This window comes from Lissotriton helveticus, chromosome 3_1 (genome assembly GCF_964261635.1).
Source record: "Lissotriton helveticus chromosome 3_1, aLisHel1.1, whole genome shotgun sequence".
Lineage (NCBI taxonomy): Eukaryota > Metazoa > Chordata > Amphibia > Caudata > Salamandridae > Lissotriton > Lissotriton helveticus.
In genome coordinates, this window is record NC_136061.1 from 2,057,900,077 (window position 1) to 2,057,916,316 (window position 16,240).

General features: G+C 43.9%; 1 protein-coding gene across 4 annotated transcripts in view; it reads right to left on the bottom strand.

Moving 5' to 3' along the window:
* Window positions 1–16,240, bottom strand: part of LOC144824087 (uncharacterized) — a 284,754-nt gene that overhangs the window by 151,748 nt on the left and 116,766 nt on the right. Inside the window, exon 2 of one of the 4 annotated variants that reach the window (XR_013608894.1) lies at window positions 13,927–14,752. The exons of the other annotated variants lie outside the window; for them this stretch is intronic. The gene's annotated coding sequence lies outside the window, so the exon portion shown is untranslated. Of the gene's footprint in view, window positions 1–13,926; window positions 14,753–16,240 lie in introns of those variants that run through there. 4 annotated transcript variants of the gene reach the window in all.

Sequence of the window (16,240 nt, forward strand, 5' to 3'; positions counted from 1 at the left end):
TGTTAACTTCCTTTTTATCTTACAGGTTGTGTTTCACAAATTGGCGTCACCCCCCCCCAAAAAACTTACAAAGCTCTTCGTTCGTGTATTCTGCGATGATTTGTCGCCATCGTAACAACGTCTGAGAAGGCTGCTTCCAAAATGTAGTGCACCCTCTTTGAATCAAGCCAATGGCACAAGGTGAGCAAACAAGCTTGTTTCCGAAACAACTACAAGTTATCTGTGAAAGGAGAGAGTGGGTAGTGTGCAGCAGACGCGCAACACCCATTAGGCTCACGGGGCTTCAGCCCCTCCCCCGTCGTGTGTGTCAGCACGGGCAGAGACAGCTTCGCGGACTGGCATCTAATTGCAGCCGTAGCCGAGTACTTAACAGGTCTATAAAAGACTATTTACTTGTAAATGAGGCTTTTGTTGTATGTTCACCCCTTCTTACAGCCACTCAGTCTATGGTTGCAAAAATTAGTCCCCTCCCCAAATATTTTTCAGCCCCTCCCGAAATTTGTCTCTAGTTGCTTGCCTGGTGTGCAGCAGCTTCACTGCGTAGAAATATACAATTACCTCCGGGCAGTGAGAATAGATAGGTTACAACAGTCTGAGGAACAGATCTACAAGCTTCATGCAACACTTTCTGTCACTTTTAACATGGGAAAAGTGGTGCAAGGAGCTTGTAAATCTGCCTCTGACTTCTCAAAAAAAACACTCACCTCCAGACTCTGTGAGTCAATGGGGTGCAACAGTCTAGGTACATAATATTGAGAACTTGCCGCTATGCAGTGGGAGTGCATGGGATATACTACTTTGGAAGAGAAACAGCGCACAGACACCTCCTTATAGTGGAACTTGATAAAATATTTACCTGAGTGTAAAAAAAATGAAGCAAACATATACATGTGCAGTTGTATGTACTATGTACTAACTCTATATACTATCTTTAAGATCTCTAACCTGAAGGGTGGACTATAAACCAGAACATGTTTGGACACACAATGCAGGCAAAAGGTGAGCTACGAAGATTTTCTCCACTATTAGTGGCTCCACCTATAACTTTCTCCCACGTGTTAATGTCATTTTTCTCTCTTTCTCTTTTAAAGTTATGGGCGCTGCTGTCCACTCTTCCGTGTACAATCTTAGCTGAGTTCAAGTAGTGAACTCTGGTGGCCACAGTGAGCCTGCTTCGACATGTAGTGCACCCTGCTTGAATCACGCCAATGGCACTAGGTGAGCAAAGAATCTTGTTTCTGAAACAACAATAAGTTATCTGTGAAAGGAGAGAGTGGGTAGTGTGCAGCTGCTTGACTCCGTAGAAATATACAATTACCTCCAAGGAGTGAGAATAGATAGGTAACAGTCTGAGGAACAGATCTAGAACCTTCTTGCGCCACTTTTGTGTCACTTTTAACATGGAAAAAGTGGCGCAAGGAGCTTGTAAATCTGCCTCTGACTTCTCAAGAAAAACACTCACCTCCAGACTCTGCAACTCAATTGGGTGCAACAGTCTAGGTACGCAATTTTGAGAACTCTCTGCTATGCAGTGGGAGTGCATGGGATATACTACATTGGAAGAAAAACAGCGGACAGACATCTCCTTACAGTGGAGCTTGTTGTAATATAGTGTCCAGACTGTACAAAAAAATAAAGAAAAAAACGTGCAGTTGTACTAACTTTTTATACTATCTTTCAGATCACTAAACTGGATGGTGCACTCTGAAGCAGCACGTGCTTGGACACAACGGAGGCAAAAGGTGAGCTATGAAAATGTACTCCACTATTAACTATTCCATTTATAACTTTCTCTCTCTCACGTTTTAATGTCGTTTTTTCTCTCTTTCTCTTTCTCACTCTTTCTCACATAATTTCTCTTCCTCTTTTAAAGTTATGGACGCAGCTGTCTACTCTGACGTGTAGAACCAAAGCTAAATTGAAGTTGTGAATTCTGCTGGTCACAGTGTTTACACAAGGTAAACAGAGCGGCCTATATATACAATGCCTCTGATTAATTGCATTAGAAATAAAAGAACTTATTTACAATCCCGTTGCGACTCTTTTGCGTCACTAACGCAGTAGGCACTTTCATACAGACACCGCCTCAACGCGGGCCTATAACACAAAAAAAATGTACCAGGCGCACTGTACTCGTAAAATCCTAGTGTTACCTTGACTTGTAATGTTTGAACTCATTTAGTCACATCGATCTAATTTTAAACAGTAATTTTCTTTTTTGTTTTGCTGATTACCTACCATACGTCTATTGGAGTCCCCAGCACATTTTGTTTATTATATTGTTTTATTAAAGTTATGTTTCTAGTTCTTTATTGTATTGTTATCTTTAAGTTAAGTTTCCAGTTATTTATTGTTTTAATAAAAGTTAATAAAAAAAGTATATACGTCTTTTTTTTTAGGAGAGTAGGGGTTCCCAATAAAAATAATATTTATAATTTGAAGTGCTCTGGTAACAGGCAGAAAACCGTTTGGAGGTAGGGTTGAAAGGTACTGGCTGTACAAAAACTGTTATGTTTACCCTGGATCCTCTACAAGACAAAAAGGAAAGCAAACTAAAACAAAACACTGTGTACCAGATTTACAACCCCCTTGTGCCACTTTCGCGTCCAAGACCCCCCCCTACAACATTAAAAGGATGTGGGACTCAATGACGCCCCTCAAACCCCGGGAACAACCACCCCCCAGAGATTTGTGTATTGTGGAGGCAGGTTGCTTGACCCTCCACCTGGTGCCCTCGAGAACCCTGGACACCGCCATGCCCACAGCCGGCTCCTACAGTGTCCTGGGGAGCCTACCGCTGGGAAACTGCTGTTTGCTATGAGACGGCGAAGTCTTGCAGCTCCCGCCCTCCAATAGGAAACTTAGGCCCCCATTAGGATGGCGGCCGGACTTTGTCCGCACACCATCCCATCGGTAAAAGGGACCGCCCGCCTTAAGGGCGGGGGTCCCGATGTATGCATTAGGATGCGCCTGCCACAGTGCCGGGCGCATCCCTCATTTTTAACATTGTGACTGGCGGTGCTCACTGCACCGCCCGCCACAATGTTAAAAATGTATGCATGCATTTGCATACACGAAGCGGCAGGCACCGCGTGTTGCCTGCTGCTTGGTGTATGCAACTGCTGGGGGGTACCACAGGTACCCCCCGTGTGCACCCTCCACCCCTCAATCAGAGGGGCATCGCCACCACGGAAAGGCATCTCTCTTGGCCCATAATAATATGGCTGGCGGTGTCAATTAGACACCGCCGCCATATTAATCTTTTTCTGCCCTGGGCGGAAAAGCGGCGGACTGTCTATCCGTCCGCCGCGGTCCCCCCAGCCATACTAATATGGCGGGGGGAATTCAGTTGCGGATGTCGGGAGGATTGCCCCTGCCAGGCCGGCGGTGGCTACCGCCAGCCTGGCGGGGGGTTTCCGCCCGACATACTAATGGGTCCCTTAGTTTTCAATTAGAAAGACAGAGCAGTGAAATCTGTTCTAACTTTCAAAATCCAAACAAGAGTCCATTTCCGCATGCAAGTTAGCATCTCCCCATGTGTAAAAGCAATGCTGGCTCCCGAAGAACGCGGGAAGCCGGCCGGACCCTGAGGCCATAGTGGCTCCCCTCACGGTCCCCAACATCTTTTATAAGACCCGGAGGATACGATCCCCTCGAATATTAGAAACTTCTGATAGGGGCAAGTTTTTTTACGGAAAAAGTAAAAGTTGCGCTCCCTGCTCAGTGCGGACCCCTGTTGTGCATGCCCTAGATGCACGACTCATAATCCCGCGATTTAAAAAAAATAAAAAATGGCCATGGGGGTCCTTGTGGGACCTCCTGAACACGCCTAGGGGGTCAGAGTGTGTCTACCCTGCCTCCTTTGTGTCTTTTGCGCACTTCATTTTTAGTTTTTTTTGTGCCCCGATTCTACCGACACACAAGATGGCTGCCAACACTTCCTGGTTTGGAGTGTTGACAAACAGTTGACAGCAAATTAGCATGCAGCTCCTGCTCGTAAGCGTGCGCGTATAATCCTCAGACGGTACTTCGTCCATAGATATATCTATGATTTTACTTTTGATTTTCTCAGGAAGCAAACTTAGTTTACATTTTGAAAGACAGAGCAGTGACATCTGTTCTCACTTTCAAAATCCAAACGAGATTGCATTTCCACATGCAAGTTAGAATCTCTCCATGTGTAAAAGCAATACCGGCTCAAGAAGAACGAGGGAAGCCGGCCGGACTGTGGGGGCATAGTGGCTCCCCTCACGGTCCCCAACATTTTTTATAAGACCCGGAGGATATGATCCCCAATAATATTAGAAACTTCTGATAGAGGCTATTTTTTAACAGAAAAAGTAAAACTTGCGTGCCTAGCTCAGTGCAGATACCTGTTGTACACGCCCTGAATGCACGACTCATAATCCCACGATTTAAAAAAAATATTAATACTGTTTTTGGGGCCTTGGCGGTCCTTATGGAACCCTTGAGCAGGCCTAGGGGGTCACAGTGTTTCTACCCTACCCCCTTTGCGTCTTTTGCACACTTCTTTTTCAGTTTTCTTGTGCCTCGGTTCTACCGAGACACAAGATGGCTGCCAACACTTCCTGGTTTGGAGTGTTGACAAACAGTTGACAGCCAATTAGCATGCAGCTCGTGCTCATAATGGTACGCGTATAATCCTCGGATGGTACTTCGTCTATATATATATATATATATGATTTTACTTTTGATTTTCTCAGGAACTACTGCACGGATTTACAGCATTTAACAAAAAGCGTCATCTACGAACCAAACTCTACCTCTCTGCCACATTTGGTGTAATTCCGTTCAGCTGGTGTATTTTGATCAGTGTGATATTATATAATAGAAAAAGAAATACTTTTTAAAAATGTATAGTTTTTATTCAAATATTTTTTTGCTATTACATTTTGTAAGATTGCTTTTAATACTATGAATGTTTTTTTTTCTTATGATAACTATCTTTTTTTCTATATATTTTTTTATTTCCAAAAAAGGGTTGGGAATTGAACCTGATCCTACGCGATGGGTTTACGGATCAGGTATACGAATCCAACTCTCAAAAACACATTTCGAATAAATTAATGTATATTTTAGACATAGAGGTTTATTACTGAGTACATAAAAATAGTAATAAAGGTGTTCTAAATATGTTTTGAAATGTTTTTAACAGATTTTTGTGGATGCGATTGTATTGCGTATGGACGCGGTTCTATGCGGCAGGTGCGCGATTCCTGCCATCATGTTTTGGGATGATCCTACGGCTATCACCGAGTGGATGACTGCCAACTCTCTCTAACTATACTCCAGCAAATCTGAGTTTCTGCTGGTAGGTAGAGACCCAGTGCTGTGGCGCGAACAATGGTAGGCGACTATGCTGGGCTGTGCACCCACCCCTAAGCAGGTGGTAAAAGATCTAGGTGTCTGGGTTTACTCGGCCCTCCACTTTCAGTCTCACACTAAGAAAGTAGCAGAGACCTGTTTGGCATATTACAGGGGCTCAAACTGCTGCTAGGGTTTTTTGACCCGCCCATCAGGCAGATGATTATTCAGGCCGCCATCTTGTCACAAATGGACTATCCCAATGTACTCTATTAGGGGTTGACAAGACTGAAGTCCTGAGACTGCAAGGAGTCCAAAACACTGCATCCTCCGTGAAACCTATTCCACCTCCAGTGCTATTTGCCGGCTATACTGGCCAACCGTGTGGAATTCAAGGCCCTCTGTATCCTATTCTACCTCGCATCAGCTTTTCCCCGGGTGAGAAGGGCTCAGTCGGGCAGGCACTCTTTTCATTTATTGGCTGCCTAACTTTGGAGCGCTTTGCCAATATTCATTTGTGCAATGAATAAGCTTTCCATAAGGCTATCAAAACTCACCTTTTCCTTTCGTTTTCCTTCTGTCATCAGCCTCCATGTTTCTGATTTTAGCGCTGGGATGCCTCTTTGCTGGGGCAGCTGTGCGCTCTATAATACAGGCTAACATAACATAACATGTATTTCCGGGTTCCCGTAGGAGACGCGACTTCAGCATAATTTCAAAAGTATGAAATATGACTGTTTCTAATTTAAATAGCAGTTTTGCATGAAGAGTTTTCATTGAAATACTTTGAAACACAATATCCTGATAGGAATTTACAGTTGTATATGACATTTACTACATTTTACGAGAGCACAACGGATACGCGTAGGGTGCGCGACCCCTACATGACTCCATGTGACATAGAAAGAAGCTTCTTATTGGTTGAACAGCTTTTCATTCTTTTGGTGGGTGGAACCAATTCCTCTTACAGTCCTTTCTTTTTGGGTATGTCTGATTGAACACTACCTATTTTGTAGGCTTTGAGTATTTTGATTTTTTTCTGTGTGCTTTTCATTTATTAACATCGCAAAATGGCACTATCTGTCACAGTTTTATTATCAAGAGGGTCAGAGTAGAACTACTCCTGTGGTACTTCTTTGATGAAAAAACATCTGGAGACCATGCATCCTATTGGCCTGGTCTGGGAGGTGGAGCAATGAAGACAGGAGGAAGCAGCCAACAATGATGGACAACAACCATCAACATCTGTATGGGTTATTTTGACAACTCCACAACCCCTGATAATTCCTGAGTTGGCAGATGGTGCCATCCACTGCTGCTACTGTCTTACAACTTTGTATGTGGGTGAACTGTTGATTGATGCTATCAAGTTGCTCACAAGATCACAAATGCACTTTTTTATTTTTGTTTTATTGCCTTTGTTTCTATTTTAAACAGAAACAACAGAGTAGGACATTTTTACTTTTATTTTTAATGAAAACCACCCCTAAAAAAATGTTCAGAAAATATAAAAAATAATAAATAAATTTGTTCTATGAAATAAAAGTTTCTAATGGAACCAGCTAAACTGGTAAAACATAGAAAAAATATATACTTAATGAAAGTGATTGATTGTATGAATGTATGTATGATTAATGTTAGAATTGTGTATAAGTAGTATCTCAGTGAGTGCATGAGTGCATGGGTAGTATTTGAGGGAATGGATGAGTTCTACAGTAATGCCTGAGTGATTGCATGCATGCATGTATAGTGCTTGGATGATTGCATGAGTGCAGGGGTACTGCCTGGTTGATTGTATGAGGAAGTACCTGAGTGAAAGTATGAGTGCAAAAGTAATGCCTGGGTCATTTGACGAGTACATGGGTAGTGCCTGTGTTAATAGATGAGTGCATGGGTAGTGCCTGAGTAAATGGTTGAGTGGAAGAGTAGTGCCTGAGTGAATGCATGAGTACATGGGTAGGGCCTGGGTGATTGCATGAGTGCAGGGGTAGTGTCTGAGTGATTGGTTATTATTATTAGCTGAGCTTGTAAAGCGCCTGGTTACACTAATCAGTGTGTCCCCGAGCTGAAAGTGGTCAGAGAGATCCCTAATACAGCCAGGAAAAAAGCAATTCAATATTTAGGGAACAGATATGTTTTAAGTTCCTTGCGGAAAGTTTTTTCGGACGGCTCCATCCGGAGTCTCAGAGGAAGAGTGTTCCAACTCCGTGCTGCCAGAAGACGGAAGGATCTGCCGCCCATCCTGGCCCTGCAGGTCTTCGGGATACACATTAGCCCAGTGCCCTCCGACCGGAGGGACCTAGTTGGGTTATACAATGTGAGCAAGTTCCTTAGGAAACTAGGGCCCTTACCATGGGCGATCCGATGGCCTATACACAGGATTTTAAACTGGGCACGCTCTTTAATTGGAAGCCAATGGAGCGTCCCCAATGCCTTTTTGGTGGAAGATCTTTTTGGCAATGATAACACTAGGCATGCAGCAGCATTTTGGATACCTTGCAGACGTTGAATACATCTCACGTTAGCTCCCAGATATAAGGCATTCCCGTAGTCCAGCCTGGAAGTCACCAGGGCATGGACCAGGGCCCTTCTTGCTGACACTGGGAGCAGGTGGAGTGTCTTTCTCAGACAACGGAGAATGCCGAAGCAAGTACCAGCTACACGTCTAGTGTGATGCTCAAAAGATAGTTTTGAGTCCATCCAAATACCCAGATTCTTAACCTGTTCTTTGGGTTGAGGTAAGGGGCCTAGGGACTGGGGCCACCATGCGGACGTCCAAACAGACGGAGACTTGCCTACGATCAGCACCTCCGTCTTGTCTCCATTTAATCTGAGACAATTGTTTGACATCCAGTTAGCCAGGTCTTGCAGGCAGGATGTGAACTGACTGGCTGCCTGCTCAGCTGGCTGAGAAAGAGCTACAACCAGCTGAGTATCATCCGCGTAAGTCACCACAACAACCCCATGTTTCTCCGCAATAGATGCCACTGGGGCAACATAGAGGTTGAATAAAGTGGGACTTAGGCTCGAGCCTTGGGGAACTCCTTGGCTCAGGGCGATAGCTCTGGACCTATGGGGCCCCTGCTCCACACAAAAGCTGCGACCATGGAGAAAGGACTTCAGCCAATGCCACGCTTTGCCAACAACTCCTCCCTCTCTTAAGCGCTGAAGCAGAGTGTGATGGGCCACGGTGTCAAACGCGGCACTGAGATCTAAGAGAATCAGTGCCGCAGTTTGACCTTCATCCGCATACTTCCTGAGCATCTCCGTGGAGTAGAGGAGAGCAGACTCCGTGGAATGGAGAGCACGGAAGCCAGCCTGGGTGGGGTGGTAGAGTTGTTGGGTTTCAATGTGGGCCGTAAGTTGTTGATTCGCCATTTTTTCCGCTATTTTGGCGATATAAGGGAGAAGTGAGATAGGCCGTAAATTGCTCATTTGAGCGATGTTAATCTGTGGTTTCTTCTTAAGTGGAATTACCACAGCCTGTTTCCATGTCATTGGGACCGTGCCAGAATCAAATGACAGTGTCAGGAGATGCTTGACATACGGCGCTAATGTCTCCATATTGCTTCTCAGAATTTTGGCGGGTGCCGGATCTCTAGGAGAGCCTGATTTTATACTTCCAGCCACCTTTTTTAGTTCAGCAATATCAGGGGTCAGAAAAGCACACAGCTTATCTGTGGCTGAAAGTCCCTCATCCAGCAGGGTTTGGTCACAAGAACCGGCCCTAGCTGTGTTGGGGAAGGAGGCATATATATCCTGTACCTTTTATGAAAGTAGTCAGCTATCTGATTGCAAGATTGCACCGAGGTAGCTGCTCTTTCTTCCAGGCAGGCCAGAGATGATAGTTCCTTATACACTGTGAAGAGTTCTTTGGCGGAGCAATCGGCCTTAGTAATCCTCTCAGACCGACACACACAAAGGCAAACCACACCCTTTATCCCCCCCATTCTCAGCCCCCACTTCCACCCATTAACTAATCACACAGAACACACCACCTCCATCAACTCAACTACACCCCCTCAAAAAAGAACCATCTACAATCCCACTTCCCCCCCCCCAGTCTCACCCCCCACTACCCAACATCCACCCCCTTCACCACTAATAAACGCCCATCCTCCACCCTGCACTCACCGCCTACCACCAATACCCTCATCCACACCACCAACCTCTCCCCTATGTCATCCATGCCCGACCCTCCCATCCCCACCTCCAACACATTTCCCACACTGGACTACATTACGGCCTCCCTCCTCCAGCTCAAAGAAGACATGCATATCATCAAACAACAACTACTCTGTCTATCACACTCCAGTCACCCCTCACCCAACACCCTCCACCAGATCAAACAAGACATTCACATCATCAAACAATTACTCAGCACACACCCCAGACACCCCTCACGTGCCTCCACCATCACCTCCCCTCCCAACTGGTCCTCCACCCGGGCGGCGAACTCTTGCACTCGACTTCCACCGCACTGGACCTCAATCCCTGTTCACAACCGCGAAAACCGCCCCCATCGCTGCTGGAACCCTCTCTCGGACCTCGACACAATCACCCTCCTCCGCTCCTACGACTCAGCTCCCCATAGCAACACACCCGACACTCTCACTGCCATTCCTACGATTCACTCCAATCCCCTTAGACCCCCCACACTGAACAAGAGAATCGCTATCCATAGTAACCTGAGTAAAGTCCCCCTCGCTCTAGAACACCCTTCCACCTTCGACACACCCCGTCTCAAATGCACCCTCCTCAACTGCAGATCAGCCGCTAGACACTCCTCCGCTATCGCCGATCTCATCCTAAAATTGGATCTTGACTTAATCATCATGACTGAAACATGGCTAACAGAATCTTCTACACCTATAATGGAAATTCTGGTTCCCCCCAACTACCGCATCACCAGACTTGACAGGTCTGGCAATAAAAAAGGTGGCGGAATCGCATGTATATACAGGAGCAACCTCTCTGTCTTGAAAGTAACTTCCCCTTCCCTACCCTCCCCAACCTCCTGTGAATACATCTGCCTCGATATTATCAGTGAGGACAAACCGATCTGCACTCTTCACGGCGTTTACCACCCACCCGGCGACAACCTTACCTTCTCCCAACAAATCATGGATATGATCTCAACCAACTCTGGGCGACAACTCACACAAATATACCTTGGTGACTTCAACCTCCACTGGAACGCTCATAATGATGCGGTGGTAAAAGGTCTGAAGAATTTCCTTAACGCCCTTGACCTCACTCAAATTTGCAACAGTCCAACACACGAGAAAGGCTCTACCCTCGACCTTATCATCTCCAAAGAGGCCTCTATCCAACTCGAATCTATCCAACCCTGTGACTGGTCAGACCATCATATTATCACATTCTTCATCAATGAAAAAGTTAAATTTAACCCTGTTCAAGCCGTCAGGCCCAAAGTCTGGAAAAGAGACATGAAAAAACTAAACTCAAACTCTCTGCCCCCCAACAGCTGCAACTTACTACTTCCTCCTACTGGCGTTAAGGACGTCCTATCCTTGACTGATCACTATCTTAACACTATGACCTCAATAATTAATGAAGTCGCACCCTTGCAGCTAAAAAAAGCCTCCGCAAAAATTTCCAATCCCTGGTACGACGGGAGTCTCAATGACGATAGACGCGCCATGCGAATGGCAGAGCGCACCTGGAGATCAGCTCCCTCTGCACTGAACCTAAAAACCCTGAAGAAAAAGAGAAATGCCTACTTCAGAAAAATAAAACGCTCAAAATCAGACTTCTTCAGCCGTCAGCTCGACCAAGCCAAAAATCGTCCGAGAAAGCTGTTTGAGCTTATCCGAACACAATCCAAAGAACAACCCCAACGTCTCAACACTATGTGCGAAGCTCCCTCCTGCGAAGACTTCGCCTCCTTCTTTAACCAAAAAACTGACAACATAAAGAATGATCTCCTCATGGACGCAAGCCTCTATCCCAAACCCCACTGCATAGCACCCACTAAACCAAAAAACAATGCCACTTGGTCAACGTTTGTCACCTACACGGAAGAAGAAATTCGCAGACTGCTCAGCACTCTGAAACCATCCAATCACCTCACGGACCCCCTTCCTGCTAACGCTGTCAAAGTCCTTACCCCGTCGCTCCTTCCACTCTGGACTAAAATCATTAACAGCTCACTTCAACAAGGGACCATTCCCGACTCCCTCAAAGTTGGACAAGTCACACCTTTGCTAAAGAAACCTACAGCCGACCCCTCTGACCTAAACAACTACCGTCCCATTACCAACATTCCGACTCTTGCCAAACTGCTGGAAAAATGCGCACAAATACAATTGACTAAACACATTACTCAGTTTGATCTCCTCAACTCTCATCAATCAGGCTTCCGAGCAAATCACAGTACTGAAACTGCTATGACTCACATAATTGACGACGCCCTTCAAATCCTAGATCATAACGATACCTGCCTCCTCATCCTCCTTGATCTCTCCTCCGCATTTGACACCGTCAAACATGAGAATTTACTTGAACTATTAAACACAAGAATGGGCCTATCTGGAACTGTGCTCAAATGGTTCACGTCCTTTCTGCATAACAGGTCGCAGAAATTCAAGAGCAACAACTTGATGTCCGCGCCAAGACCTGTATCGCTAGGCGTACCACAAGGATCCTCCCTATCCCCAACTTTGTTCAACCTAGTTATGGAACCTCTCACCACCTTACTACAAGAATCCAATGTACACTTCCACATGTATGCTGATGACACCCAACTTTATCTCAAACTACAATCACCCAAAGACATCACGCTCTTGAACTCAACGATCAGAAGCACCCAATCCTGGCTGGCCGCTAATCATCTCAAACTCAATGCCCTTAAAATAGAGTTCCTTCTGATCTCACCTCCCGCGAAAATCACTACCGCACAAATGTGGCTTAAACACCTAACGGCACTCAATGTTCATCCCACCATCGTGGACTCAGCAAAATCTTTGGGCATAACACTTGACACCAATCTCAGCATGCAGGAACACATCAACAAAGCAACTAAGGGAGCGAACTACCAAATCAACACCCTTAGGAAACTTAAACCCTTCCTTCCAGCCAAAGACTTCCAAACTGCGGTACAATCACTAGTCATACCTCGAATAGAATACGGTAGCACCGCCCTCTGCGGTCTCCCCCTAGCTACTACGGCACCCATAAGAGCCTCTTTAAATGCCGCAGCGAGACTTATCACTGGATCAAAAAAACACTCACACATTTCCCCTGACTTTAAATCCCTGAACTGGCTGCCTTTTGAAGCCAGAATACACCTTAAAAAATCGCTAGTTTGACGCACAAGGCTGTCCACCTGAGTTCACCTAGATACCTCGCTCAGAAGCTGACGATTTCTGGAGGCTCCAGAAACACTAGAGGCACAAACAATCTTTTGCTAAAGCCTAAAAGATTCCGCAAGGAAAAAACGTACAAACGCTCTTTCTCAGGAATGGCCCCCAGGATTTGGAACTCACTCCCCCCTGAAACCAGGCTCATCCCCTCCACCATACTTTTCAAGAAAGAAGTAAAAGCGATCCTCATGGCTAAATACACTTGAACCACTACTGGGGATCAACTTCAAAGACTCGATACTGATCTGTACTACTTGTTCGAACCCTTTGCATTTTTGTTTGACTTTGAAATAGACTTACTTGATTGTTTATGATATCACTTCACTGTACTTTTAACACTATGATGTATCTGTGTATATATGCTCCCCTCCTCTGTAAAGCGCTCTGATATCTGCGAAGATCTTGTTCGCGCTATATAAAACTTTCAAAATAAATAAATAAATAAACATAACAGGCACCGTGCAGTGCCTGCCATGTTGTACTTTGAAACGCAGGGGGGTACCATATGTACCCCCCATGTGCACCCCCCACCCAATCCTTCATCCTGAGGGCCCGGAGCGGGCCACCAAAACAAAGAACGTATGCCTTTCCACTGCGGCATCATAGGACCGCAGGCATCGTAATATAGTTGGCGGTGTCTCGCAGACACCGCCACCATATGTATGCACTTTTTCCGCCGGTCGCAAAGGCGACCGGCGGGAAAGCGGCGGACGGACCCCCCAGCCATCTTAATGAGGCGGGGCTCATTTCAGTGAGAATGGCGGGCGGATTGCCCCCACCAGGCCGGCGGCGGCTACCGCCAGCCTGGCGGGGGCAATCCGCCCGCAATCCTAATGGGCCCCATAGTTTGGTTTTTCAGATGAAATTGTCTTAAACTTTGTAATTTCTTTTGCAAACTCGTCAATACTAATATCTTTCACATCTTCTTCAACACCTACACTTATCAAGCTCTCACTTTCTCTACACTCCTCTTGTGAACCAAAGAAACACAACTGTATATCATCACAAAGTTTTTTTACATCTGATACTGAACCATGCAAAAGAGCAGAATTTCCTTACTAACTTCTGCATTTCTGAGTGGTGAATTGCTAACATTCTTAAATGATAGAAAGTACTTTGACACACCTTACATGAAAGACAAGCTATAGAATGACCCTTCAAGTTAGTTTATTTTCTTACTTTACATGGATCTAGTCCTTGTAAAATCTGAATCCTCTGTTTAAGGCTTTTTAAGGCATGTCCTTGTAAAAACATTCACAACATGTCAATAGATTCCTGTTGAATACTGCAAATACTACTACAATCTTACTTATACTGGAGCTTGTGTATGCCTTCCTTGAACTTCTTCAGCTATTACTTCTTCTATATTACTAGGAACCATCTTTTCCTTTGGAATGGGACAACAATCTTTCATATCAAAGCATCAACCACTTGTATCAACTGCATGAACTAATGTGTTCTGTTCATTAAAGAAAGGCTCAGTACTGGAAGTAAGCTTCCATTCACCAGTGAAAGTTTTACAAAAGTTACTTCTATTAACCAGTTTCTTTCTTTTGCTTTTCTCCTTCATAAACAGCATCGTTTTATCCAGTGTTTTCATTCTCTTCAATATTAATATACATCATTTTCTTTTTATTTCAAAAGGTTTTCTACTACACTTTTAATCTGTTGCTTTTTCTAATAAGCTGCTGATCTTTTATAGTTTTTATAATCTTTCAACATATTTTGTGGTACTCTACTTCTATACATTCTCTTCCTTATGTCTTTATATTCTTTCAGCCTTCTTTCAACATGAATTGTTTTTCCATAACATGATTTTCTATTATCCTGGCCTTTTTTCCTTTCCTTACGATTTCTTGTTGAACTTTTCATTCGTTTCAACATTTTGAAAATACTTTATATTCCGCAAATGCCTTAGTTGTCTTAACAGAAGTCTTTTTCTTCAGTGTAACACTTTCCTTAAATAGTACTGTTTTTTTCTTGTCCTCTCTTTTGATCTTTTTTTGCCATAGTCTATCTTTCTTACCAATAAATGTAAATATCTGAAAAATAAACAAAAGTTTAAATCATTTGTTAAAACATGTTATACTTTAAAAATAATTATGTATAAATATTCATATCAGTAAATAAACAAATACTTTCAATTACATTGCAAATGTCTCCATAACACATACATATTTAGAATATTATACTTTATAAATTAACAAACATGTAATAAGAACACACATGTTTAAACAGTAACATGGTTGAAATTGCTGTTTTAAACTGTGGCTAGTCTCAATATTCTAAGCAGTTGGTCGAAACTGAAACTTTAACAGAGTGTAAGGTTTAAGACATTTTGACAAAAGAATTAGAGATTACACTACTCGTTATCACTTTGTGCAACTGTACACTTGAAGTATAAATTTAGATGTCTACTTGAAATGAAAAAATGTAGTCTGTAAAATGTAAAACTCTGCATGCTCTTGTAACTGAGGTTTGTATCTACTTCTACATCTATTGTCTTATCTCTTATGCATCTAAACATTGTAGCTTGAAAACCGAGTTTGTTTAGCTACTGGTGGACAAATCTCTCAGTTCTGCTATACCATTCAGTCGCACAGCCTCTGATGTCTTCAGTATATAGGTGTGATGGAGCCGCTGAAATAGCCTGTTCAATTGCCAGGTGCCATGTTTTACGAGCGGAGAGGAATAAATAGGCTTTTTATTTTGCAAATTTAGACATATATAGTGTGAAACACAGGTATTCAAAAATACACAGAGTGATGTCTGTATGCCTTGATAAATATGGTGAGACTTATATCAGCAATATAGTTGAATATGTGTGTCTCAGAGAGCATGCTGTCTAAATTTGCGTATAAAAAGCGTATGTATTCATTTCAGCTCATAAAATATGGTATCTGGGTATTGAACAAGCTATATCAGACACTGCACAATTCCTTCATTCAGAAGACATCACAAGCTCTGCAACAGTTTGACAGAGCTGAACTAAAATATTTCTCTACCTGTAGGCAAACAAACCAGGTTCAGATGTATAGCACATCAGACAATAGATGTAGACACATACGTTATTAACAAGACCATAAAGACCATAAAGTTTCTAAAACTTTACAGACTGCCATTTCCATTTCAAGGGAACACATACATTTAGGCAACATACTTCAAGTGTACCTCTACACAGATTCATAACAAGTAGCCTAATCACTAATCCTTTTCCCAACACGTTTTAAACCTCACTTTTCTCTTGCAGCTTCAGGTTCCAACAACTACTCAGAATCTTGGTCTAAGCCAAATTTATAACAGCAACCCTTCTAAAGTCACTGTTATAAGTCTAAACATGATTCTCAAAGCATGCATGCATATGTCTGTACCTTTTGCTAGCGGCAACATACAAATAGATGTATACCTGTATCTTACACACTAAGGGACCCATTAGGATGGCGGGCAGACTCAGTCCGCTCATCACCCTAGCGGTGCTGGGACGGCCTGCCAGTGGTACGGCGGTCCCAGACTGGCAATTAGGATGCCAC